This window comes from Conger conger, chromosome 15 (genome assembly GCF_963514075.1).
Source record: "Conger conger chromosome 15, fConCon1.1, whole genome shotgun sequence".
Classification (NCBI taxonomy): Eukaryota; Metazoa; Chordata; class Actinopteri; order Anguilliformes; family Congridae; genus Conger; species Conger conger.
In genome coordinates, this window is record NC_083774.1 from 32545612 (window position 1) to 32572972 (window position 27361).

The 27361-nt window shown below is 41.3% G+C and overlaps 6 non-coding genes across 6 annotated transcripts; all 6 read right to left on the reverse strand.

Annotated features, from left to right (window-relative positions):
• Nucleotides 1-763: 763 nt before the first annotated feature.
• On the reverse strand, nt 764-845 carry trnal-aag (transfer RNA leucine (anticodon AAG)). The gene has a single exon. It is a non-coding gene; the product is annotated as a tRNA-Leu (tRNA).
• Nucleotides 846-2983: 2138 nt separating this feature from the next.
• On the reverse strand, nt 2984-3065 carry trnal-aag (transfer RNA leucine (anticodon AAG)). Its single transcript has one exon. It is a non-coding gene; the product is annotated as a tRNA-Leu (tRNA).
• A 1314-nt stretch (nt 3066-4379) lies between these two features.
• On the reverse strand, nt 4380-4461 carry trnal-uag (transfer RNA leucine (anticodon UAG)). The gene has a single exon. It is a non-coding gene; the product is annotated as a tRNA-Leu (tRNA).
• Nucleotides 4462-5201: 740 nt separating this feature from the next.
• Nucleotides 5202-5283, reverse strand: trnal-aag (transfer RNA leucine (anticodon AAG)). Its single transcript has one exon. It is a non-coding gene; the product is annotated as a tRNA-Leu (tRNA).
• Nucleotides 5284-5488: 205 nt separating this feature from the next.
• trnal-uag (transfer RNA leucine (anticodon UAG)) lies at nt 5489-5570 on the reverse strand. The gene has a single exon. It is a non-coding gene; the product is annotated as a tRNA-Leu (tRNA).
• A 740-nt stretch (nt 5571-6310) lies between these two features.
• trnal-aag (transfer RNA leucine (anticodon AAG)) lies at nt 6311-6392 on the reverse strand. Its single transcript has one exon. It is a non-coding gene; the product is annotated as a tRNA-Leu (tRNA).
• Between the last annotated feature and the right edge of the window lie 20969 nt (nt 6393-27361).

The following is a 27361-nucleotide window of genomic DNA, read 5'->3' on the forward strand; positions in this document are numbered from 1 at the left end:
GGACCGCTCAGCCAGGCTACCTAAAACCAGGACAAAGAATTAAAAGAAAATCTTTGAATACTGGCAGTTTTCTTTAATTTCATCATTTTTCAGGACTATTCTGGCTACGTAAAGTCAATTTTACATTGTGTGATGAAAGTGTTTTGCTAATTCCAATGATGTAAAGGATTACTTGATCTGTGACAGAGCATTTCTGTCTTCATAGACAACATGCTACATGTTTTGAAATTTAGACGGCTTTGATTTTTTATATATTTTTTAGGTTTGAGAACGAATAATTCCGGCATTTGATTTGGAGTGAAAAATGTATTGAATGCATTGAGCAACACTGACTGTTCATCTCTTCAAACATTCTGGACCATTCACAGCTCTTTGTATTTCTGGTCCATTTACTTGTGTAAATGTGCGTCCAAAAGAAACCATTTTGTGTCAGGATTTCATGTCCTCACCTTCTTCAAATAACAGTATGTAAGTCAGATCAACTAGTCAGACAAACAAATCGACAAGAGGAGGTTTTCATTTAAATGTTACCCTTCTTTATGGCGAGAAAATTTCATTATTTTGTGAACCAATTAGAACAACCAGTGTTTAGCCTGTCTATGCCAACAACTGTTGAAATTAGCCACAAAAATTGTTGGTATTGTCTCTGCACTGAAAAACATGCTGGCATTCTCTCAATGTGAGATCTGTGGTAATACCGTGAGAACCAGGGTGTAGCCTGAAGCTGACCATTAAGCACGTTTTGCAGCTTTTTTGCTGAAAATGGCAGCAGAGGGATTCGAACCCTCGCCTCCGAAGAGACTGGAGCCTTAATCCAGCACCTTGGACCGCTCGGCCACGCTACCTAAAGCACAAGGGTGGCACAACAAGAAAAACATTGAATCCTAACAGTTACTGAATATTTTTCAAATGTGGGTAGTTTTTATGGGTGTTGCCGTTGTCTGAACACTGAAGAACAAGATGGCATCCTGACCGTGTGAAATCTTTGTTGATTCACTTAGAAGGAGCTTTTCGCGTGGAGCTCCCAAGTATGCACGTTCGTAGTTAAAATGGCAGCTGAGGGATTCGAACCGTCGCCTCCGAAGAGACTGGAGCCTAAATTCAGCGCCTTGGACCGCTCGGCCACGCCACCTGAACCCAGGGCCAGGCATTGAAAGAAAATCTTTGAATACTGCCAGTTTTCTTTAATTTCATCATTTGTCAGGACTATTCTGGCTACGTAAAGTCAATTTTACATTGTGTGATGAAAGTGTTTTGCTAATTCCAATGATGTAAAGGATTACTTGATCTGTGTCAGAGCATTTCTGTCTTCATAGACAACATGCTACATGTTTTGAAATTTAGACGGCTTTGATTTTTTATATATTTTTTAGGTTTGAGAACGAATAATTCCGGCACTTGATTTGGAGTGAAAAATGCATTGAATGCATTGAGCAACACTGACTGTTCATCTCTTCAAACATTCTGGACCATTCACAGCTCTTTGTATTTCTGGTCCATTTACTTGTGTAAATGTGCGTCCAAAAGAAACCATTTTGTGTCAGGATTTCATGTCCTCACCTTCTTCAAATAACAGTATGTAAGTCAGATCAACTAGTCAGACAAACAAATCGACAAGAGGAGGTTTTCATTTAAATGTTACCCTTCTTTATGGCGAGAAAATTTCATTATTTTGTGAACCAATTAGAACAACCAGTGTTTAGCCTGTCTATGCCAACAACTGTTGAAATTAGCCACAACAATTGTTGGTATTGTCTCTGCACTGAAAAACATGCTGGCATTCTCTCAATGTGAGATCTGTGGTAATACCGTGAGAATCAGGGTGTAGCATGGAGCTGACCATTAAGCACGTTTTGCAGCTTTTTTGCTGAAAATGGCAGTGGAGGGATTCCAACCCTCGCCTCCGAAGAGACTGGAGCCTTAATCCAGCGCCTTGGACCGCTCGGCCACGATACCTAAAGCACATGCATAGCACAACAAGAAAAACATTCAATCCTAACAGTTACTGAATCTTATTCAAATGTGGGTAGTTTTTATGGGTGTTGCCGTTGTCTGAACACTGAAGAACAAGATGGCATCCTGACCGTGTGAAATCTTTGTTGATTCACTTAGAAGGAGCTTTTCGCGTGGAGCTCCCAAGTATGCACGTTCGTAGTTAAAAAGGCAGCGCAGGGATTCGAACCCTCGCCTCTGAAGAGACTGGAGCCTAAAGCCAGCGCTTTGGACCGCTCGGCCAAGCTACCTAAAAGCAGAATAAGGGATTAAAAGAAAATCTTTGAATACTGGCAGTTTTCTTTAATTTCATCATTTTTCAGGACTATTCTGGCTACGTAAAATCAATTTTACATTGTGTGATGAAAGTGTTTTGCTAATTCCAATGATGTAACGGATTACTTGATCTGTGTCAGAGCATTTCTGTCTTCATAGACAACATGCTACATGTTTTGAAATTTAGACGGCTTTGATTTTTTATATATTTTTTAGGTTTGAGAACGAATAATTCCGGCACTTGATTTGGAGTGAAAAATGCATTGAATGCATTGAGCAACACTGACTGTTCATCTCTTCAAACATTCTGGACCATTCACAGCTCTTTGTATTTCTGGTCCATTTACTTGTGTAAATGTGCGTCCAAAAGAAACCATTTTGTGTCAGGATTTCATGTCCTCACCTTCTTCAAATAACAGTATGTAAGTCAGATCAACTAGTCAGACAAACAAATCGACAAGAGGAGGTTTTCATTTAAATGTTACCCTTCTTTATGGCGAGAAAATTTCATTATTTTGTGAACCAATTAGAACAACCAGTGTTTAGCCTGTCTATGCCAACAACTGTTGAAATTAGCCACAAAAAATGTTGGTATTGTCTCTGCACTGAAAAACATGCTGGCATTCTCTAAATGTGAGATCTGTGTTAACACCGAGAAGCAGCGTGTAGCCTGAAGCTGACCATTAAGCACGTTCTGCAGCTTTTTTGCTGAAAATGGCAGCGGAGGGATTCGAACCCTCACCTCCGAAGAGACTGGAGACTTAATCCAGCGCCTTGGACCGCTCGGCCACACTACCTAAAGCGCCAAAAGAGTACAACAAGAAAAACATTGAATCCTAACAGTTACTGAATCTTATTCCAATGTGGGTAGCTTTTATGGGTGTTGCCGTTGTCTGAACACTGAAGAACAAGATGGCATCCTGACCGTGTGAAATCTTTGTTGAATCACTTAGAAGGAGCTTTTCGCGTGGAGCTCCCAAGTATGCACGTTCATAGTTAAAATGGTAGAGGAGGGATTCGAACACTCGCCTCCGAAGAGGCTGGAGCCTAAAGCCAGCGCCTTGGACCGCTCGGCCACACTACCTAAAACCAGGACAAGCCATTAAAATAAAATCTTTGAATACTGGCAGTTTTCTTTAATTTCATCATTTTTCAGGACTATTCTGGCTACGTAAAGTCAATTTTACATTGCGTGATGAAAGTGTTTTGCTAATTCCAATGATGTAAAAGATTACTTCATCTGTGTCAGAGCATTTCTGTCTTCATAGACAACATGCTACATGTTTTGAAATTTAGATGGCTTTGATTTTTTATATATTTTTTAGGTTTGAGAACGAATAATTCCGGCACTTGATTTGGAGTGAAAAATGCATTGAATGCATTGAGCAACACTGACTGTTCATCTCTTCAAACATTCTGGACCATTCACAGCTCTTTGTATTTCTGGTCCATTTACTTGTGTAAATGTGCGTCCAAAAGAAACCATTTTGTGTCAGGATTTCATGTCCTCACCTTCTTCAAATAACAGTATGTAAGTCAGATCAACTAGTCAGACAAACAAATCGACAAGAGGAGGTTTTCATTTAAATGTTACCCTTCTTTATGGCGAGAAAATTTCATTATTTTGTGAACCAATTAGAACAACCAGTGTTTAGCCTGTCTATGCCAACAACTGTTGAAATTAGCCACAAAAAATGTTGGTATTGTCTCTGCACTGAAAAACATGCTGGCATTCTCTAAATGTGAGATCTGTGTTAACACCGAGAAGCAGCGTGTAGCCTGAAGCTGACCATTAAGCACGTTCTGCAGCTTTTTTGCTGAAAATGGCAGCGGAGGGATTCGAACCCTCACCTCCGAAGAGACTGAAGACTTAATCCAGCGCCTTGGACCGCTCGGCCACACTACCTAAAGCGCCAAAAGAGTACAACAAGAAAAACATTGAATCCTAACAGTTACTGAATCTTATTCCAATGTGGGCAGCTTTTATGGGTGTTGCCGTTGTCTGAACACTGAAGAACAAGATGGCATCCTGACCGTGTGAAATCTTTGTTGAATCACTTAGAAGGAGCTTTTCGCGTGGAGCTCCCAAGTATGCACGTTCATAGTTAAAATGGTAGAGGAGGGATTCGAACCCTCGCCTCCGAAGAGGCTGGAGCCTAAAGCCAGCGCCTTGGACCGCTCGGCCACACTACCTAAAACCAGGACAAGGCATTAAAATAAAATCTTTGAATACTGGCAGTTTTCTTTAATTTCATCATTTTTCAGGACTATTCTGGCTACGTAAAGTCAATTTTACATTGCGTGATGAAAGTGTTTTGCTAATTCCAATGATGTAAAAGATTACTTCATCTGTGTCAGAGCATTTCTGTCTTCATAGACAACATGCTACATGTTTTGAAATTTAGATGGCTTTGATTTTTTATATATTTTTTAGGTTTGAGAACGAATAATTCCGGCACTTGATTTGGAGTGAAAAATGCATTGAATGCATTGAGCAACACTGACTGTTCATCTCTTCAAACATTCTGGACCATTCACAGCTCTTTGTATTTCTGGTCCATTTACTTGTGTAAATGTGCGTCCAAAAGAAACCATTTTGTGTCAGGATTTCATGTCCTCACCTTCTTCAAATAACAGTATGTAAGTCAGATCAACTAGTCAGACAAACAAATCGACAAGAGGAGGTTTTCATTTAAATGTTACCCTTCTTTATGGCGAGAAAATTTCATTATTTTGTGAACCAATTAGAACAACCAGTGTTTAGCCTGTCTATGCCAACAACTGTTGAAATTAGCCACAAAAAATGTTGGTATTGTCTCTGCACTGAAAAACATGCTGGCATTCTCTAAATGTGAGATCTGTGTTAACACCGAGAAGCAGCGTGTAGCCTGAAGCTGACCATTAAGCACGTTCTGCAGCTTTTTTGCTGAAAACGGCAGCGGAGGGATTCGAACCCTCACCTCCGAAGAGACTGGAGACTTAATCCAGCGCCTTGGACCGCTCGGCCACACTACCTAAAGCGCCAAAAGAGTACAACAAGAAAAACATTGAATCCTAACAGTTACTGAATCTTATTCCAATGTGGGTAGCTTTTATGGGTGTTGCCGTTGTCTGAACACTGAAGAACAAGATGGCATCCTGACCGTGTGAAATCTTTGTTGAATCACTTAGAAGGAGCTTTTCGCGTGGAGCTCCCAAGTATGCACGTTCATAGTTAAAATGGTAGAGGAGGGATTCGAACCCTCGCCTCCGAAGAGGCTGGAGCCTAAAGCCAGCGCCTTGGACCGCTCGGCCACACTACCTAAAACCAGGACAAGGCATTAAAATAAAATCTTTGAATACTGGCAGTTTTCTTTAATTTCATCATTTTTCAGGACTATTCTGGCTACGTAAAGTCAATTTTACATTGCGTGATGAAAGTGTTTCGCTAATTCCAATGATGTAAAAGATTACTTCATCTGTGTCAGAGCATTTCTGTCTTCATAGACAACATGCTACATGTTTTGAAATTTAGATGGCTTTGATTTTTTATATATTTTTTAGGTTTGAGAACGAATAATTCCGGCACTTGATTTGGAGTGAAAAATGCATTGAATGCATTGAGCAACACTGACTGTTCATCTCTTCAAACATTCTGGACCATTCACAGCTCTTTGTATTTCTGGTCCATTTACTTGTGTAAATGTGCGTCCAAAAGAAACCATTTTGTGTCAGGATTTCATGTCCTCACCTTCTTCAAATAACAGTATGTAAGTCAGATCAACTAGTCAGACAAACAAATCGACAAGAGGAGGTTTTCATTTAAATGTTACCCTTCTTTATGGCGAGAAAATTTCATTATTTTGTGAACCAATTAGAACAACCAGTGTTTAGCCTGTCTATGCCAACAACTGTTGAAATTAGCCACAAAAAATGTTGGTATTGTCTCTGCACTGAAAAACATGCTGGCATTCTCTAAATGTGAGATCTGTGTTAACACCGAGAAGCAGCGTGTAGCCTGAAGCTGACCATTAAGCACGTTCTGCAGCTTTTTTGCTGAAAATGGCAGCGGAGGGATTCGAACCCTCACCTCCGAAGAGACTGGAGACTTAATCCAGCGCCTTGGACCGCTCGGCCACACTACCTAAAGCGCCAAAAGAGTACAACAAGAAAAACATTGAATCCTAACAGTTACTGAATCTTATTCCAATGTGGGTAATCAGGCCATGACATGCTGGATTACAGACTATCTCACCCACAAACCACAGTTCGTCCAGCTCCAGAGCTGCCACTCAAGACACATTGGAATGCAACAGGGGCGCACCCCAGGGAAATGTTCTTTCCCCATTCCTGTTCACACTCGACACCGCCAACTTCAGATTCAACTCTGCATCTCCACATCTGCAGAAGTTCTCAGAGGACTCGTCCATCATTGGCTGCATCACTGGGGACAATGAGGATGAGTACAGGAGTCTGGTGGCTGGATTCTTCGGCTGGTGTAACAACAACCACCTGCAGCCGAACATCAGCAAAACAATAGAGCTGATGGTTGACCTTCGACGGAAGGGGAAGCCACCAACACCCATCACCATCCAGGGAGAGGAGGTGGGTGTGGTTCAGTCCTATAAGTTCCTTGGGGTGCACCTCAACAACAAACTGGACTGGACTGACTGGTGGTGCACTCTACAAAAGGGACAGAGCAGGCTGCACTTCTTCAGGCTATACTTCCTTTGAGGTCTGCAATAAACTACTGCGCATGTTTTATGAGTCAGTGGTGGCCAGCGCAGTATTTTTTGCTTTTGTGTGCTGGGGACGAGGCATTGCAATGGGTCTAATAAGCTGAACAAGCTGGTCAGGAAGGTGGCCTCTGTTGTAGGAGGGGCCTTGACAGTCTGGAGGAGGTGGCTGAGGGGAGGATGAGATCTAAAATCTGTACCATTCTGGGGAACCCAACCCACCCCCTCTATGGGGAGTTGAATGGCCTGAGGAGCAGCTGCCTCATCCTGCCGAGGTGCTGGAAGGAGCGCTTCAGACGCTCCTATATTCCCTCAGCCATTTGTCTGTATAATGCCGCCTGCCATGGTGATTCCTCCAGTCAGCATGGTGGCCCACACTGGTCACCTCTATATGGACTATTTATTATTATGGACACCTTGCACTATTTATTATTATGGACTATTTATTATTATTATGGACACCTTGCACTTTTATACTTTAATACTCTCATATGTTGACACACATAACTGTTCTTAAAATACTGTATTGGTATTTTTAGTATTCCTATCTATTGTGTTCTCCCTATTTATTCCCTTATTCCTTTTATTCTACTAATCTCTTCTGCTGTGAGGCTGAAATTTCCCCACGGGGATAAAGAAAGAGCTATCAATCAATCAATCAATCAATCAATCAATCAATCAATCATTCTATCTGTCTATCTATCTATCTATCTATCTATCTATCTATCTATCTATCTATCTATCTATCTATCTATCTATCTATCTATCTATCTATCTATCTATCTATCAGAACTTGACTCAGTAGGGGAACCCATCTGCCGCTGGTTGACACCGGTTTGTAGAAAGAATGGTTTTAAACATAAAACCATATGAATAAAAGCACATAAATGTCCAATTAAAAAGTTGAAGCAGAGATGAGGTAGAGGGATGGCAGGAACACCAATGGGTGGCACTGTCAGTCAAGGGGACAGCCTTGGTGCTACAGCTGAATCAGCAGGGAGTTGTACGACTGGTCTTGGGCTGGAGCTACAGGCCGGGGGGGGGGGGGGGGTGGTCTATACTATATACTATATACAGCACTGTGCAGAAGTTTTAGGCAATTGTGAAAAAATGCTTTAAATGGAATGCTTTCAAAAATAGAAATGTTAATAGTTTATTTCTTATCAATTAACAAAACGTATGAACAGAAGAAGTGAATGAACAGAAGAAAAATCTAAATAAAATCAATATTTGGTCAATATTTGCCTTCAAAACAGCATCAATTATCCTAGGTATACTTGCACACACTTTTTGAAGGAACTTTGAAGGTAGGTTGTTCCAAACATGTTGGAGAACTAGCCACAGTTCTTCTGTGGATTTAGGCAGCCTCAAATGCTTCTGTCTCTTCATGTAATCCCGGACAGACTTGATGATGTTAAGATCAGGGATCTGTGGGGGCCATACCATCACTTCCAGGACTCCTTGTTCTTCTTTACACTGATGATAGTTCTTAATGACATTGGCTATATGCTTGGGGTCATTGTCCTGCTGCAGAATAAATTTGGTGCCAATCAGATGCCTGCCTGATGGTACTGCATGATGGATAAGTATCTGCCTGTACTTCTCAGCATTGAGGAGACCATTAATTCTGACCAAATCCCCAACTCCATTTGTAGAAATACAGCCCCAAACTTGCAAGGAATCTCCACCATGCTCCACTGTTGCCTGCAGACACTCATTCTTGTACCGCTCTCCAGTCCTTTGAAAAAGTCTTCTGCTACAGCCAAATATTTCAAATTTTGACCCATCAGTCCAGAGAGCCAGCTGCCATTTTTCTGCACCCCAGTTCCTGTGTTTTCGTGCTTAGTTGACTCGCTTGGCCTTGTTTCCACATCGGAGGTATGGCTTTCTGGCCCCAATTCTTCCATGAAAACTACTTCTGACCAGACTTCTGTGCAGAGTAGATGGGTGTACCTGGGTCCCACTGGTTTCTGCCAATTCTGAGCTGATGGCACTACTGAACATCTTCTGAATACAAAGGGAAGTAAGCATGATGTGTTTCCTTGGCAGACCACTGCATCTACAGTCCTCAACGTTGCCCGTTTCTTTGTGCTTCTTCAACAGAGTTTGGACAGGACATCTGGAAACCCCTGTCTGCCTTGAAATTTCTGCCTGGGAGAGACCTTGCTCATGCAGTATCACTATCTTGTGTCTTGTTGCTGTGCTCAGGCTTGCCATGGTGTATGACTTCTGACATTAAATTGTCTTCAGCAACCTCACCTTGGAAGCAGAGTTTGGCTGTTCCTCACCCAGTTTTAACCCTCCTATACAGCTGTTTCTGTTTCAGTTAATGATTGTGTTTCAACCTGCATATTTAATTGATGATCATTAGCTCCCTGACTATGTGCAAGTGTACCTATTGTTGCTGATCACACCAAATATTGATTTGATTTAGATTTGTGTTCTGTTCACTCACTTTGCATTTTGTTAATTGAGGAAAATAAACTATTAACATTTCTATTTTTGAAAGCATTCTTACTTTACAGCATTTTTTCACACCTACCTAAAGTACTGTATGGGGCAGCCTGTAGCGTAGTGGTTAGGGCACATGACTTTGATCCCAGGGTAGCCACAATAAGATCCGCACAGCCATTGGGCCCTTGAGCAACGCCCTTAACCTTGCATTGCTCCAGGAGAGGATTGTCTTCCTGCTTAGTCTAATCAACTGTACGTCGCTCTGGATAAGAGTGTTTATTTATTATTCAAAAGCAGGCTTGCTCCTCATTTATAAGCAAACTGAATAATAATACGGTATTTTGAGAATGGATTTAGATGATCACTCATATAAAATCGGGTGACGGTGATATAAATGCTCTCTAGAGGAGTTTTCACCGTCTTCCTCAGAAATATTCACTCGAGAATACTTGAGAGGCTAGAGAGACGAGGAAGTCCTCTAGTTAGAGTTAAAGTAGGCATCACAACATTGTTTTAAAACGTTAACCTTTTTGGCCATAAAATACAACAGTTTTTGCCAAAGTGCAACAGTTTTAGTGTGCGTATTGTAATTCTACTAGTTAGTTATGCAGTAATGCTGTGTTGTTTTATGAAAGACAAACTATTCACCACTGGAAACGTAATGTCATGAGCTAAAATGCTTCTCAGCCATTACTTCAATACCATACCACTTCTGGTTCTTGGCTCAGATGAGTTTTTTTGCTCACGGATGGGGATCACACATTTACTGTGCAACAGGATTACCAATACTGCTCAGAGAAGTTTGTTCGTGGGCTCTTCGTGTTCCAGAGCCTATACAAAACGTAGGTAATAGCATTCATATGTAAACGTACTTTTATAAACATGGTCGTGAATCGCCGTTCTGGGACCAATATACTTGAAAATCTTTGAGTAAGTTTATCCGTTTGGTAGTTTTTAGTAAAAACATTAGTGAAAATATTATCATTTTCTTCTACAAACTTTTTAAAGCGTTGTATAGTTTCTCACGGAATTTGAACACATCCTACTTTTAAATGGACTAGTGCCTTTTCCTAAAAGTGGGTCTTCATGTGCTACAGTGTTATTAAAATTGATATTATCAGAACAAGGCCCCTTTGAAAATGAATGGTGAAAAGTTGGCTTGTCTGTTAGCCAGTGACTCTATAATGTAATGCCTACAGATTATACAGAGCCATATGGAGCCCACAACATGGTTCTATTACTCAAATGCTTTGCTTTTATTATTTCAATTAATTATGTGTATGTCATGTGGTGCCAAATATTTCTTACCTTGCTCTTGGTTGAGGACATACTCCCCCAAAACTCCTCAACATTAAAGGTGGTGGGATCTTGGGGCATGGGAAACGGAAAAAACCCGACGAGCAGCCGATTCAACATGTGTAATCGGCGCAAAAGCTACCGCCGAACACATACGATGGCCAAAATCGCGCGTGTGTCAGGGTCATAATAGCCAAGCAGACCAAACATAGCCTAGACCGTATTTTCATGATAACAATTGAAAATACAGTACAGCCAAGAGTAGGTCTATATCCCGAGAATGACATACTTGAATCACTCATCAGCCTATCACGGAGCGAGGTGAATGCAAGCAAGCTCGTGCATGAGCCGTCAAGCAAAGCGGAGCTTTTATCTCATCTTAAGTCGGTAATGTCCTTCCTAGAAGTTGGTCTCAACTGCTTTGTGAATTACTTTTAAGAAAAAAATAAAAACTTTTAGTGCAATTTAGAAGTACTCTTAGTGATAGCCTAAGGGAAAAGTTTTGTGAATAATGGGTCCTGAACTAAGACTAAAAAACAAGTGTCAGAATAGCTGCTGAAATTAGCAGGGATTCAACTGGCTAGCTAGGCTAGTTCACACACTCTGGTCTAACATTACTGATTACCCGCTGCCTGGACACAATATTCCCCACAATGGAAATCAAATGATGAGATGGCTAACTGTAATCATAGGATATGGTCTTCTCCCACGTCGATCAGTCTGTAGCTACTTCGGCGAGATGTGAATCAATGTGACAGCTGTCCTCTCTTCTGTTGTCGTCATTGGAATCAGAATGTAACGTTGTTGTAGCGGGAATATCTAAATCTTACCCGGATACAGCAATGCTATTTTTTGATTGGCTGTTCGGTAGCTATATTCTTATTATTTGATTAGCTGGTGCGTGGCTGGCGCCTTCTGAACTCAGTGGGGAACCCACTTGATTCCTACCTGTTCCATTGTTATAAAAAATAGCGGCGCAACTTGGTAGGCGTTATCCAGGTCATTTCTCTGCGTGAGAAACACAAGGTGTGGTGTGTGAGCGTGTGAACGGGTTAAAATGTGTGTGTCTCACGCCCAATGCGTGAGACTTGAGAGCTTTGATACATATCTTCAATCGTGTCAAATACTTAAGCTTAGCTTTATACTTAGCCAAGCTAGCAAACTAGCATAACTGCATTATTACTTAGATTGTTAGCTGAGCCGCAGTGCTTAGCCTATCACTTAACTTAGATTTGTCAAAAGGTGCCATGTATAGCCTGTGGCTAGCTGCCTTTTAGGGATCCACAGAGTGTGGGTAGAGGTTTGTAACCTAAGTTAGCTATTGTAGCCCATAGTTAAAAACCTGTTGATATTGCCCATGCCAGTGGTCGCTTGATGTCTAAAAGAAAATAAACCAGGCAGTTGTACTTTCGAAAATAATATTTGAACACTTGGTAAAACTGGTCCTTGGGATTTTTCAGCTCATTGGTTAACTTGAGTGTTATATGATAGAATGCATTAAAGGAGTAAAATGGTGATCGAATGTGACACTTGCCAGTCGTCTTTAGGCAACAACAAAATGAATGTGCATAATTTTTATTATTATTCAGTCATGTAAACCTATTTTTCTAAGCCTAGTTTGCTTTCATGAGGACATTATAATTGTGCTTTTATCTCAGAAAATTCAACCTTTAAAAATACATTTCAATAATTTAATAATAAAAAAGTATGTACATCTGTTTTGTTTTTGCCCAAAGACAACTGACAAGTAAGTGTCTCATTCAACCACCATATCACTCCTTTAAATGAAATACGCATGGGCTGCTAAATAACGTAGGGATTTTACTCTCTACGAAAACGGGGCACCAACTAGCAGTATAACTGCAAAAAGTAATCAGTCTCATAAAATTACTGTTCTCAGAAATATCTAACCTAATATTTTAATAATTAAAATAATAATGAATAATTAAAATAACCAATATTACTGATTCCCGATAACCTGAAGGTTGGAAGTTCTTTGAAAGACTGACTTGACTCGGCTCTCATATCTATGTGACGCCAAAACAGACAAAATAGATTTATTAAACAGACGTACACAAACAGAACATATACGGGGTTGAACTAACGGGAAGTTAGTAGTATAAGGTATGTTAGGAATGTGTGTGTGATGTCCCAAAGGAAAGGTCGGAGTAGCTAGCTTGGGTGGCTGGCTTGGGAGTGTAGCTGTGAGAGTGGCTACTGGCGTAGCTTAGCTTGGCCTGGGCAGATGAGCAGAGCTGGGACCTTCCTGTGGGCTCCGCTGTTCCGTTTCCGAGAGGAAAAGTTCGTTGCTGTAGTTTGTAGTGGTAAACTGATGCAGCGGTTCGCATACACCAGTTTCCACTTGCTATAGGCCACTAAGTTGCCGCATGGTAACTAGGTGTATCCATAAGGCCTGGTGGGGCATTGTGGAGGCCAGATGGAGGGCGAGAGTAGGGCGTGGAAGCCGGAGGCCAGATGAGGTGAAGGGAAGGGCCAAAGAGAGTGTCCAAAAAGAGAAGTGCGTCGAAAGAAAGAGAAAGGGGTTCCCAAGAGTGTGCCATGCTCTTATACTGGGAAAGTTTATTACTCCCACCATTACGGGATTGGCTGAACCGAACTACACATCATGCGGGGTGGATGTTGCGGAATTGTCCTGTGGGATTGTAGGAAATGTGTTCCCTACACTACCATCTCCTGTAGATGGGTTGATTCATTAAACAGCTAGGCCTCAAAGAACTACTGGACTAGCTAGCTGCCAAGCCACTAGCTGGGCCCTCCAACTGAGAATTCTTGGTTGGTTTTCAACCGCCCCTGAAACGGTTGCATCCTTTCACAGGTTGGCTTTGAAAGTGAAAATGCAAAGTAGGGTTTTGCATTATCAATTCGATTTTTGACAGGATTTGAAAATGTGTGATCGTATGAAAATGATAATGCAAATGATGCCCTTGATGCAGGCATCAGTTTGATACAGTTTCACACCGAGGACTGGGGTTCACACCCAGGTTCTTCCAAGCAGCATAATTGGGCCGCCACTCCAAGGGTGGCAAACATTTTACAAATACCAAACAAATCAGTATTTAGCATTCTTCCACTGCCACTTCATCTTTGTGTCTTTCAAAAGGCTTTACTTCTTTCTCACGTTTCCATTTCTTTCTGCCTTTTTCTACCTCTTTAAACTCCACTGCTACTTTCTCATTCTCCTCCTTTGCTCCATCTTCTTACTCTTCCCCCTTTTATTCACTCTTCCTCTACTTTCGGCATCTTCTCATCAGTTTCTACCTTCTCTTCATTGCCTTTTATTTCCTCTATTTTCTCTATCCTTTTATTCCCTCTCCTCAGCCTCTCCCTCTTTCCCTCCTCCCTCTTCACCCTTTACCTAGGTAACACACTGAGGCCCTGTTGAGCCTCCCTCCGCCCCTCCATAAAACATGGCCACCATGTTCCTGATTTCTTGTAGGATGGAAGTGTGTTCTAGCAGCCTTTCATCCATCCTGCCCAGCCTTCAGCTACAGGGTCTTCTCTGTCATATCACAGGCTGACTCCTTATGAGTAGCTATCCTACAAACATACATACAGCATAATGAGAAAGGCACACGTTCTGAAGTCCTACCTATCCTCTGTGTTCATGACACCCATCAACGTTTGTAGTTTTACTCATCTTAAAACCAGTCAAAACCCATTGGATCTGCTTACTGACGTAATTTTAGCACTGATATCCTAACGAAAAACTCTTATGTCCAGTGTTTGTATGTGTGCATCGGTAAGGCCACTAAAAACTCACAGTGAGTTAAACTGTCAGATGAAGGTGTTACTTGCGATTCTATCTGCTCTTCCCCAAGCACTGCTTGACTTTTGTTTGCTGCCCAACAAAGATGTTGATATCCATAACTGCCGTATGCTTCTGTGTGAGCGCTGCCAACATTTTGTCTTGACTATTTATTTTTATTTTTCTCTTTTACCTCCTCACTTTGTCTCCTCTGAAATTTCCTTTTCAGAGAGCTTCGAATCCTTCTTCTCCTTCTCTTTTTGTGCTTCCTCACTAGCCCCCGATTCCCGTCCTTCCCCTACCACTCTTTGTTTGTGCAGCCACTCACCCCTTCTCCTAGGTCCTCCCTCTCTCTATTATTCCCTTCCTCCCTCTTCCCTTCTTCCCCCTCCTCAGTCCAGCCAGCATTCTTCCTCTCCCAGTTAGCATAAGGTAATATGGTAATGGGAACAGGCTATTCAGCCCAGCAATGATCGCCTTTTCCTACCCCTAAGTGTACCTACTGCCTAAATTGCCTAAAAGCTAACTAGAATCTAACACTGTATCAAGCCAGGTCTTGAAAACCCCCAGTGTTTCTGCCTCCACTACATGCACTGGCAAGCTATTCCACACATTGACTACTCGCTGTGTGGAAAAAAATACTTCCTAATATCTGTACGGAAATTCTCCTTTGCCAATTTCCATTTGTGTCCTCTCGTTCTGCTAACAAAACTCAACCTGAAGAATCCCAAGTACTTTACTTTGTTAAACCCTTTAATGAATTTAAAAGCCTCAATCAAATCCCCCCTAACCCTCCTTTTACTAAGCTTAAATAAATTAAGCATCCTTAGTCTATCCTCGTAACTCTTATCTTTTATACATGGAATCAATCTGGTTGCCTTCTCTGAATCTTTTCTAGTGCCTCTATGTCCTTCTTATAGTGTGGTTCCCAGAACTGCACACAGTACTCAAAGTGTGGTCTAACAAGAGTATTTTATAAGGTGAGTATAACTTGGATTTATAATCAATACTCCTGGCTATGTATCCTAGCATCCTATTGGCCTTTACTGCTACTGCACATTGACTAGAACCCCTTTTTCCATATGAGCACTATCTAATTTTGTACCCCCATGAAGTAATCCTGCCTTATATTTTTATTTCCCACATGTAGAACTTTTCATTTAATTGTATTGAATTTCACTTGGCTGGATTCTGTTTAAGTCTTCCTGGATTACTTTAGTATAGTATATACTGTTAGCTAAACCACCTAGTTTTGTATCATCTGCAAATTTAACTAAATTACTTTCAATGCCCATGTCTAGGTCATTTATGTGAAAGAGGAAGAGCGGTGGCCCCAGCACCGATCCCTGTGGGACTCCACTTCCCACGATACTCTGCTCGGATAAGGCCCCTCCTACTACTACTCTGTGTGTCCTTTCCCGTAGCCAATACCGAGCCCACTTCGAAATGGCTCCTACAATTTCTACCGTCCTCATTTTGATAATGAGTTTGTCATATTGTACCTTATTGAATGCATTTTGGAAATCTAGGTATACAATATCATAAGCCTTGCTATCATCAAAACACTTGGTAGTTAGCTCAATGAATGCCAAAAGGTTTGTCAAGCATGACCTACCCTTTTGAAAACCATGCTGGCTATCCCTTAGAATGTTATTCTTTTCAATAAATAATTCCAGTTTGACCCTAATTATAGATTCCAGTATTTTACATGTGATAGAAGTTAGACTGGCAGGCCTGTAGTTTCCTAGATCGGTACGTCCCCCTTTCTTATATATTCATATTATATTACCTTGTTTCCAGCCATCTGGTATTTCTCTAGTTTCTAAGGACTGTCTAAAAATACTTGCCAGTGGTTTAAAAATGATCTCCCTTAACTCTTTGAGTACCCTTGGGAATATGCCATCTGGGCCTGCTGCCTTATTTGTCTTTAGTTATGTAATTTATCCAATATTTCTTTATCCCCTATCTCAATATTGGCTAAGACATTGTTAGTATAGAGTATGCCTTCCGGCCTACTAGTAACCTCCTCCCTGAAAAAACTCTCAACAAAGTAGCCAGTTAAGGCCTCAGCAATATCTTTATTCTTTTACAGCAGTTCTTTGTTATCCTTAATGCACTTGACCTCCTCTTTAATTTTCCCTTTCCTTCTGCAGTATTGAAAGAAGCATTTGGGATTGCATTTAGCATCATCAGCGATTTTCTTTTCAAATTGCCTTTTGGCTAACCGTAGTTCTTTTTTCTCTTAGCACGCATATTACAATAATCAGCTTTATCAGCTCTTCCAATTCAGGGCTCTGCAATCGGCCCACGCGTCTGCCCTCCAGATCAAGAATCTTGCTCTGGAGATGCTCAACAAGCAGACAACAATGTCAGATGAACGACTCAAGGAAATTGCTTTCCAGCAGAGTGATCATTCTGGACCCCTCACATAGCTTTGGCCACATTTTACCCCTAACTATGTCCTTCTCTCTCTCCCTAAATCTGAAAGCTACTGCCCAAATGGAAACACAAAAAACACGGCTTAAAAAACCCCACAGGGTAGCTCCGAACAGCTAGCAGCAGAAAACCGGAGAGATAAAAACACCTCTTTACTATAAGCTTAGCTAGCTAATTTACTGTACTGCACAAATAAAACTACCAGGCGCTAAGGTTAAATCAACAATAATCTACTACCTTAGTGTAGCTGCTTGATTTTATAAAGAACAGAAAAGAGCCCTTGTAGCTAGCCAACTTGCTAGTCCTTTATTTTTCTCTGTAAAACCCTTACACCGGAGGCACCCTAACTACCAACATGATTTGCTTCCAAGAGGGCGAAAACCCCCCTTGTTAGCTTGATAGGGTCCAGTTATCTAACCGGCACATGAGTGCTAATGAAGGGGAAAAAAGGGGGGAAATTCCCTCTCTGTCCCCTAATGGCAACAAAGATTTTCACCTCAGGAGCAAATCTACTTACCGTGTTTAAAATAGCAGCACTAATATTAGCCTCCGATTCAAAGCATTAAAAACAAACAAACAAACAAACACCAGAAACAGGAAGTGCGTAAGTACGTATCAAACCAACAGCGCCAACAGCGCCAACAGCATCTCAACAGTCAACTTCACCTTCATGTCTTTTCAAAGGCTCCATTTCTTTCCGTGGCCTCTCACGACTCCCTTTCCCTGTCTTTCTCTACCTCCTTAAACTCCTTTCACCTCCTTTCACCCCCTCCCATGATGGGTGTGGTGAACACAGAGGTTAGGCAGAACTTCAGAACTTCCTGGGTCCAATTGCCTGTTCTCATCAACCACACCCATCAACTTTTGTAGTTCTATGAATTTTAAAACCAATCAAAACCCATTGGATCCGCTTACTGACATAATTTTAGCACTAATATCCTAATGAAAAATTCTTATGTCCAGTGTTCGTAGGTGTGCATTGGTAAGGCTCACAGTGACTTAAACTGTCAGATGAAGGTGTTACTTGGCATTCTATCTTCTCTTCCCGAAGTACTGCATGACCTTTGTTTGCCGCCCGACAACAATGTTGATATCCATAATATCTGCTGTCTGCTTCTGTGTGACCGCTGCCACCATTTTATCCTGACTATTAATTTTCTTTATCTCTCCTTTCACCTCCTCACTCTGTCTCCTCTGAAACTTCCTTTTCAGAGAGCTCCAAATCCCCTTCTTCTTCTCTTTTTGCCCTTCCTCACTAGCCCCCTGATTTCCTTCCTTCCCCTCCCACTCTTTGTTTGTGCAGCCACTCGTTCCTTCGCCCAAGTCCTCCATCTCACTTTCCCCCTCCACAGTCTGACCAGCATTCTTCTTCTGCCACTTCATCTTCATGACTTTCCATAGGCTCCACTTGTTTCTGTGGCCTTTTTCATGTTTCCCTTTCCCTTGGTCTTTCTCTACCTCTTTAAACTCTACCTCAGCTTCCTCATTCTCTTCCTTTGCCCTTTCTTCCTCTCCTTTCTCCTCAGCCCCATTCATTCCCTCTTCCTCTACTTTCCCCATCTTCTCATCAGTTTCTGCCTTCTCTCCATTCTCTTCATCCCCCTCTTTCCCTGTACCTTTCTCTTCTTCGCCATTTACCTGAGTCACACAATGAGGCCCTGTTGACCCCCCCCCCACTCCTTCATAAATCATGGCCACCATGTTCCTGACTTCTTGCAGGATGGAGGTGTGTTCTTGCAGTCTCTCCTCCATCCAGTGCATCCTGCTCTTCACCCTCTCCATCCTCTGCAGGACGCTTTCCACCGTTTCCCTCAAACTCTCCTCTTCCTTCATCTGCAGGGTCTTCTCTGCCAGGTCCCTGGCTAACTCTTCCTGAGTATCCTACAAACATAAGTATACATAATGAGATGTATCCACCCAGGTAAAGGGGGGTGAAGATAAAGGCACAGGGAAGTTCTGAAGTTACCTATCCCTGGAGTTCACCACACCGATCATTACATTACAAGGCATTTGGCAGACGCTCTTATCCAGAGCGACGTACAGTTGATTAGACTAAGCAGGAGACAATCCTCCCTGGAGCAATGCAGGATTAAGGGCCTTGCTCAAGGGCCCAATGGCTGTGCGGATCTTATTGTGGCTACACCGGGATTAGAACAACTGACCTTGCGTGTCCCAGTCATTTACCTTAACCACTACGCTACACTAAAATGCATTCATTTTAAGGTGTAAGGTTAGCACTTCTGAAAAAACTTTGTCCTTATTTTTTATATATTTCTAACCTTAGCATGCATGTTAAAATGTTCTACCTTATTTCTCTCCACCTGCTCCACGCACGACTCCTCCTGCTCACTTCCTGAAGCCTGAGGGGTTGATCGCAGGAGCCCCGTCCTGCACGCCTGCTCTTCTGCCTTACCGCTCAACGCCATTTCCACCTCAAGAGGAAGCGGCTTGTGAAACGCTCTTTTCACCAGTACTGGAAAAAAATAAGCCTATCATTATTATTCTTTTTAATAAAAGTGGATGATGGCAAAGGCCAGGCGATCAAAGCAACACTTGAATTTCTTCAAGGAACACTTGGCTGAATTTCTTTCAATTTTCAGCAAACAAGGGATACAATTCACACTTTGGTCATTTGGTAGATGCTTTTTGCAGATTTACAATAGTGCATATTACACAATTTTGGTAAACATGTTCAGTATATTTGGATGGCATTATGGATCACACTAACTAGCTAATATAATGCTAATAGGCTGTTCGGCTATTGCTACACCCATGACAGCTAGTTTATTGTTAGGCTCCAGTTTTAACCAAAAAGTATTGAACTACGTATGCCTAAATCGCCTTCACACACATCTCACCTTTCAAGAAAAATAAGTATAGCTCTCAGTTCGTTCTTCTGACTTCTCGTTCTTGATTCTTCTCCAGCTGAATCTGAATGCGATATGCGAACGCTGTCAAAATGTTTAATTTATAGCAGATACCACTTAATGCTACTGTGACGTGGGGCAAAAATAACGTAAGGGATTCCATCGAAGGATGCAACTTCATTATTTTACCTTTGCCTTTGTGACGTCACTGCGTAAGTGTACTTACTGTAAATTATATCAAAAGTTAGAATATAATTAAATAAAATCTGCCGAGGTGAACTTAGGCTCATGCTGGTTTATAATGTGGCACTCAATCATTTTATCCTGCTATGCCAGAAAACAATGACACAAGTGTCCATTCCGTTTAATCTATTCTATTCCGAGCTATCACGCATACCGTGGCATATGATAAGCAGTCAAGATGCAGAACACTAGGCTGTCGATAATAAATTGATAAACTGATCCTACCGCAGGCGGACGGCTAGCGCCAATTTGCTAAACTAAGGTTGCTCGAGTATCAGCTTGCTGGATGTAAAAAACAAATAAAAGGACTCCAGAATTATCGTATTTCAGGGTAAACGCGTATACATTCAAATTCAGACTGCGGCGGACCAAGATCTGCTCCCTGGAACTGTGGAATCACTTTATTGGTTTGGGTACATTTGTCATTTGTTGGCTCGTAAAAACTGAACTGGCCACTAATAAAAACTGGCCAATAAAATAGTAAACGTCTGTTCTAACGGAGTATAAGTGCATGTACAGAGATGCTCAAGGCTTTTCAGGGCCATTTCAAGAGCAGCAAAACATGAAACACTCCTTTTGGAGTCTCTAGGATCTGATTTCTCTGGTTAGTCTGTAGCTGTGTGTCTTGTTGGGATAGCTACCTAGCTCTATGCTTCATGATTAGCTATATTGGCTTGGTGGTAATATAACCTTAACATTACTAGCTAATTGCGTTAGCTAGCTAGCTATGTAACATAGGACAATTTAGCTATAATGGCAACTTCTAGCTAGCTAGCTATGTTATTAAGTCCTGTAAAGCATATACATTAAACCAACAACAGCAGACTAGTTGTCACCGCCAAGCTTACAAAACAACATTGCCTTGTAACGTTACCTCCAGTTTTGCAGCTATCAACAGCTTCATCTACAGGCATGACATCTTCTCTATTCATTCTCTTTCACTGCCCACCACTAGCTAGCTATCATAGCTAGCAATATAGGTAGAGCTAGCTAGTAACTGTCTTCGATCATGCTGTAACGTCAGCTAGTTTGAACAGTTAGATCAGTAAAATTTGTCACCTATCATATAGTTAAGATAAGTCTCCCAATTACGTAATATTCACAGCATAAATTCGGTAGAGGGCTTCAAAGGGCCTTATAATTCGTTTTCTATAGTAACACCACCATCTGCTGTTCAAGTGCAGTCATGTCAAGGGAAGTCTCTTTAGCATTGTGTGCATTCTGTATTTCTGTGTTGGTTTGTATATCTGTACACACACACACACACACACACACACACACACACACACACACACACATATATATATATATATATATATATATATATATATATATATTTCAAGCTCAATGATTCCACAGATTTGACATGTACAATATATTAGTATTCACAAAATAATAAAAATAAAAACAAAAACTACAGTAAGTAAAAAAAAAGAAGTCAAAAACAGAAAAATGCAAGAGCAAAAGTCTTTATTCACAACTAATAAAGAAATAAGTTGGTGGTGTTAATAATCCTAAAAATATGGTATGGAAGGGGAATTTAGAAGGAAAATAAAAACGTACTATATGAAAATGTAAAAGCTTAAAAATGTTTACAAAGGCATTTTGCATTGTACCAAAAAAAAACAGCAAGATTGTCAACAAGAAGTGGTCTCACTGGAAATAAAAATGAGTTGATCTTTTTAGAAAAGCAGGGCTCAGTTTTCACATTGGACTTTTGGTTGTCTAAGCCTCCAAGTAATGAACATTTACAAAAGGCTGAAGTGAATGAACTATATAAAATAACTTGTGGGCTTCAACCTAAAACGGAACGACTGGAAGGTCACATATTTTTGGCCATCGGCAGTTTGTGGAAATATCCTTCATGAGATGCGAAGACACATTGCTACCTCCATGAAAGGTGTATGTAACACACTATATTTACTGATTACAGACATCTTTATATCAGTGGTCACACTAATGTACTGTAGTATTCTGCATTATATACAGTCAGGTCCAGAATTATTGGCACCCTTGATGAAAAGTAGCAAAAAAGACTGTAGAAAACAAATAATACCATTACTCAGATACAGTGCATCCGGAAAGTATTCACAGCGCTTCACTTTTCCCACATTTTGTTATGTTACAGCTTTATTCCAAAATGGAATAAATTCATTTTTTTCCTCAAAATTCTACACACAACACTCCATAATGACAACATGTAAGAAGTTTTTTTTTGAAATTTTTGCACATTTATTAAAAATAAAAAACTAAGAAATCACATGTACATAAGTATTCACAGCCTTTGCTCAATACTTTATTGATGCACCTTTGGCAGCAATTACAGCCTCAAGTCTTTTTGAATATGATGCCACAAGCTTGGCACACCTATCTTTGGGCAGTTTCGCCCATTCCACTTTGCAGCACCTCTCAAGCTCCATCAGGTTGGATGGGGAGCGTCGGTGCACAGCCATTTTCAGATCTCTCCAGAGATGTTCAATCGGATTCAAGTCTGGGCTCTGGCTGGGCCACTCAAGGACATTCACAGAGTTGTCCTGAAGCCACTCCTTTGATATCTTGGCTGGGTGCTTAGGGTCGTTGTCCTGCTGAAAGATGAACCATCGCCCCAGTCTGAGGTCAAGAGCGCTCTGGAGCAGGTTTTCACCCAGGATGTCTCTGTACATTGCTGCATTCATCTTTCCCTCAATCCTGACTAGTCTCCCAGTTCCTGCCGCTGAAAAACATCCCCACAGCATGATGCTGCCACCACCACGCTTCACTGTAGGGATGGTATTGGCCAGGTGATGAGCGGTGCCTGGTTTCCTCCAAACATGACGCCTGGCATTCATGCCAAAGAGTTCAATCTTTGTCTCATCAGACCAGAGAATTTTGTTTCTCATGGTCTGAGAGTCCTTCAGGTGCCTTTTGGCAAACTCCAGGCGGGCTGCCATGTGCCTTTTACTAAGGAGTGGCTTCCGTCTGGCCACTCTACCATACAGGCCTGATTGGTGGATTGCTGCAGAGATGGTTGTCCTTCTGGAAGGTTCTCCGCTCTCTACAGAGGAACGCTGGAGCTCTGACAAGAATGACCATCGGGTTCTTGGTCACCTCCCTGACTAAGGCCCTTCCCCCCCGATTGCTCAGTTTAGACGGGCGGCCAGCTCTAGGAAGAGTCCTGGTGGTTCCGAACTTCTTCCATTTATGGATGATGGAGGCCACTGTGCTCATTGGGACCTTCAAAGCAGTAGAAATTTTTCTGTACCCTTCCCCAGATTTGTGCCTCAAGACAATCCTGTCTCGGCGGTCTACAAACAATTCCTTTGACTTCATGCTTGGTTTGTGCAACGACATGCACTGTCAACTGTGGGACCTTATATAGACAGGTGTGTGCCTTTCCAAATCATGTCCAATCAACTGAATTTACCACAGGTGGACTCCAATTAAGCTGTAGAAATATCTCAAGGTTGATCAGTGGAAACAGGATGGACCTGAGCTCAATTTTGAGCTTCATGGCAAAGGCTGTGAATACTTACATACATGTGATTTCTTAGTTTTTTATTTTTAATAAATTTGCAAAAATTAAAAAAAAGACTTCTTTCATGTTGTCATTATGGGGTGTTGTGTGTAGAATTTTGAGGAAAAAATGAATTTATTCCATTTTGGAATAAGGCTGTAACATAACAAAATGTGGGAAAAGTGAAGCGCTGTATGCAAGCATTGTATGCACTGTATATTGTAATTTTCCAACATGTGGAAAATATTTTTCTTTATTAATGATTCAATGGAATCGTCCAAAACAATGGTCTCCAACCCTGGTCCTGGAGAGCTACAGGGTCTGCTGGTTTTTGTTGTTACTCTGCGCCTAATTAATCAATTAGAGCCGTTGATTACACAGTTAACTCAGCTCACCTGTTTACCCGGGTCTCAGCAGGGTGCTGATTTTAAGGTGAAAACAAAACCCAGCAGACCCCGTAGCTCTCCAGGACCAGGGTTGGAGACCACTGGTCCAAAATTACACATTATAAATTTAATTTCCAAAAAAAAAGGTTTTTATGCCCTAGGGAAACAGGACATGATGGAAGGCCACAATACAGTTCCTTAAGACTGAGATTAATTTATATAAGTAGAATTTTACTGCAGATTTAACTTTGTTTGGTTTTATTATTAAAAGCAGAATGAAAGTAAAGAAACCGACTAGGCCAGTGAGACTTAAGGGGTTAAAAGTGTTTATATTATGAATTAAATCTAGAAGCTTTGAGATACATTTGTTTGGCACATTATAGATGTATTCAGAAATGTAAATAACATAGGATACAATTTACTTTGGCTCAGCCCCAATTGTATGCAAACTTTGCCAACACCCTTGTATATCATTCACTTATATTCTGTCAGCCCGCTCCTGGTCATAGTGTTTTTCATTAAAACACCTCATTTGGCATTTGTTTGCATGCATGCGGCATTGCTGAATTTACAATTTAACCATCGTCATTTGTTTAGGAAATCACTACCTATGTGTTTGAAGAGGATTTCATGTGAGAAGGGGAACACAAAAAATACATGTAGATATGAATTTGAAGTAGTCTTAATCAATTTGTTAGTGTAGGTTCAGACGCACATTTCCACGTTGATGCATTTCCCCCCATATTCTGAATATTTCCCCGTGGTTTGACTGCAGCCCAGCATCTCTCTCAGCTCTCCAGCAGGAGAGGGGCCGTGGGCCTCCCAGGGGCCAGAGGTGACAATGGGCCAGGAGGCTCCTTTTACCTCAGCTGCACAGGGTCCAACGTGACCCAGCCTCCGGCTGCTGTCAATCGTTCTGCTTCCTTCACATATTCTGCTGCTGAGTGGGGTGAGGGGTTCAGCCAGAGTTTCCACATGTGATTTATTTGCTAGTAAGGGGCCAACACTCACAATGTGTCCTCATCTTTTAACTGAACCTATTTGAGTGAGTGACTATCAGTGCCATTAAAAAAAATAATAATCTTCTATGTTGCCCGAACCATTTTTTATTTATCACACAGGTGGGCTCTTGGCAGTGAGGGTGTGGAATTAAATAATTATTGTGTCAATAGTTTTTATAGCCATTTCTTTTATAGGGCATTTTACACAGAACCCCTCCCCTGAACCAGGCACGTGCACACATCGGGCCCAAGGGGGGCTTGAGCCCCTGCCCTTTTGCCCTTGGCTGCTGTTTATTGTATTTAATTTATTTACTTGTTATTGAAATTCTATCAAATATAAAGACGGAAATGTATCTCATATTTCAGCGTGGTTTCATAATTCAAACCATGCCTACCTGAGTGAACTGGGGCTGGGGATGCGATGCTTTTTGTGACAAGTATTCTGAAAGTTGGAAGATGTCATGTTGATTTATTGAGACAAAACCATTTGGAAAGGGGTTGGAGAGCAGTGTACTTTTTAAATAAGATAAGATGTATATTTCGCGGATACTACTATAGCACCCTATTCACATGGATCCTCCTCCTCAGTCTCCCTCCCGCATACTTCCTCGTCCTTGTACTAGAGGTCAGTGTTTAATACAACATCCCATAGTTACTATAGCTAGTGCATTAATAGAAGCTAATGCAATAACTAACTCTACAGAATTCAAATAATTATAGGAGTGGTATTTTACATGATGTGGATTGTCAGAATGTGTTTCCTAAATTTCTGAAGCAATATTAAGATATATACAGGTATAAAGGCTTAATCACCTGTGTCAACTTGTCCATGTGCTTTTTTCCAATCTCAACATCACTCAGCACCCCAATAATGTCTAAATTGTGCAAAAATTGTTTATTGTGTTAAAAACAGGGCAGGTTGTGGTGTAGTGGTTACGGTACATGACTCGGTTCAATCCACTGTGTAGCCACAATATAATCCGCTGCTGTTGGACCCTTGAGCAAGGCCTTTAACCCTACATTGCTCCAGGGAAGATTGTTTCCTGCTTAGTCCAATCAACTGTAAGTAAATGTAACTGTAATGGAAATAGTCCCATAAGTGTAATGTAAATTGTGGTCGGTTAGGATAACAGGCATAACCATCAACATGTAGTTGCAAACAAACATATCATTCATAAGCTTATGACAGAAGATGCTCCAGCTGGATTTAAAATGGTTATGGAAGTAATTTAATCAGACACACCAAACAAGGTATTTCATGCAATTCAATTACCAGTAAGTACATGTACAAACAGGGTTTGGGGAGAGGCAAAACTAGAGTTGACAACTGGATCAAGGCTTTGGTGTTTTACTCAGTGCAGTTATCCAGCTAACTCAGTGATCCTGCTTGGTGAAATACCCCCCAGTTTAGGGTTTTGGTAAATTTGAGGGAATATACCATGATTAATAGGACTCCATTTTCACTCCTTCAAGGAACAAATAATTCATGACCATTTTAAGGTTTTTGACCTGGAGTGCATTTTAATAATCATGATTGTGATCATAAAAGTAAGATTCCTTATTTTGAATTTGGAAAATAACAAATTTAATTGGTTAAGCAGTTCAAAAAACTGCTTTCCAAAAGTCATTATTTTACCTTTTAAAAGAGGGGGTTATATTTCCAAATTAAACAATAAAAGAGGGACAGTATCAACTACAGAACATGAACAGTTTTCTCAAACAAAGCGCGTTATTGGCCACTTGGTTAGGCTCCAATGATACGAGAATTGAAAAGCAATTCAGCTCAATCCATATTTTAATCCACTATGGCAGGTGTCTACAACCCTGGTCCTGGAAAAGCTACAGTAGCAAATCCAAATCAAATTCAAATTCAGCCCCGGTTTTCTTTTTTCTTAGGTAATTTCAGAAGAATTAGTACTACTGATTGGCCAGACTGTCTCCCAAGTAAGGGTAAAGTGGAAATGTCAGTCAGTCCCACGGTTTGCAACAGGATGTTCAACACGTGACCGTTTATGTTTAAATAAACGTTTGGCTATGTTTTGTCGGGGCTGAACGTGGCCCTGGTGTATTAATTGGTTGCTGATTTTAAGATGAAACAAAAACCAGCAGAGCTTCTCACTCCAGGACCCGGGACTACAGCAGAGCTGGGCTGGGCCCAACCCTGGACCTGCAGATGTGCTGTCCTGAAGGTGTTTACTCCACCATGGACCTGCAGATGTGCTGTCCTGAAGGTGTTTACTCCACCCTGGACCTGCAGATGTGCTGTCCTGAAGGTTTTTACTCCACCCTGGACCTGCAGATGTGCTGTCCTGAAGGTGTTTACTCCACCCTGGACCTGCAGATGTGCTGTCCTGAAGGTGTTTACTCCACCCTGGACCTGCAGATGTGCTGTCCTGAAGGTGTTTACTCCACCCTGGACCTGCAGATGTGCTGTCC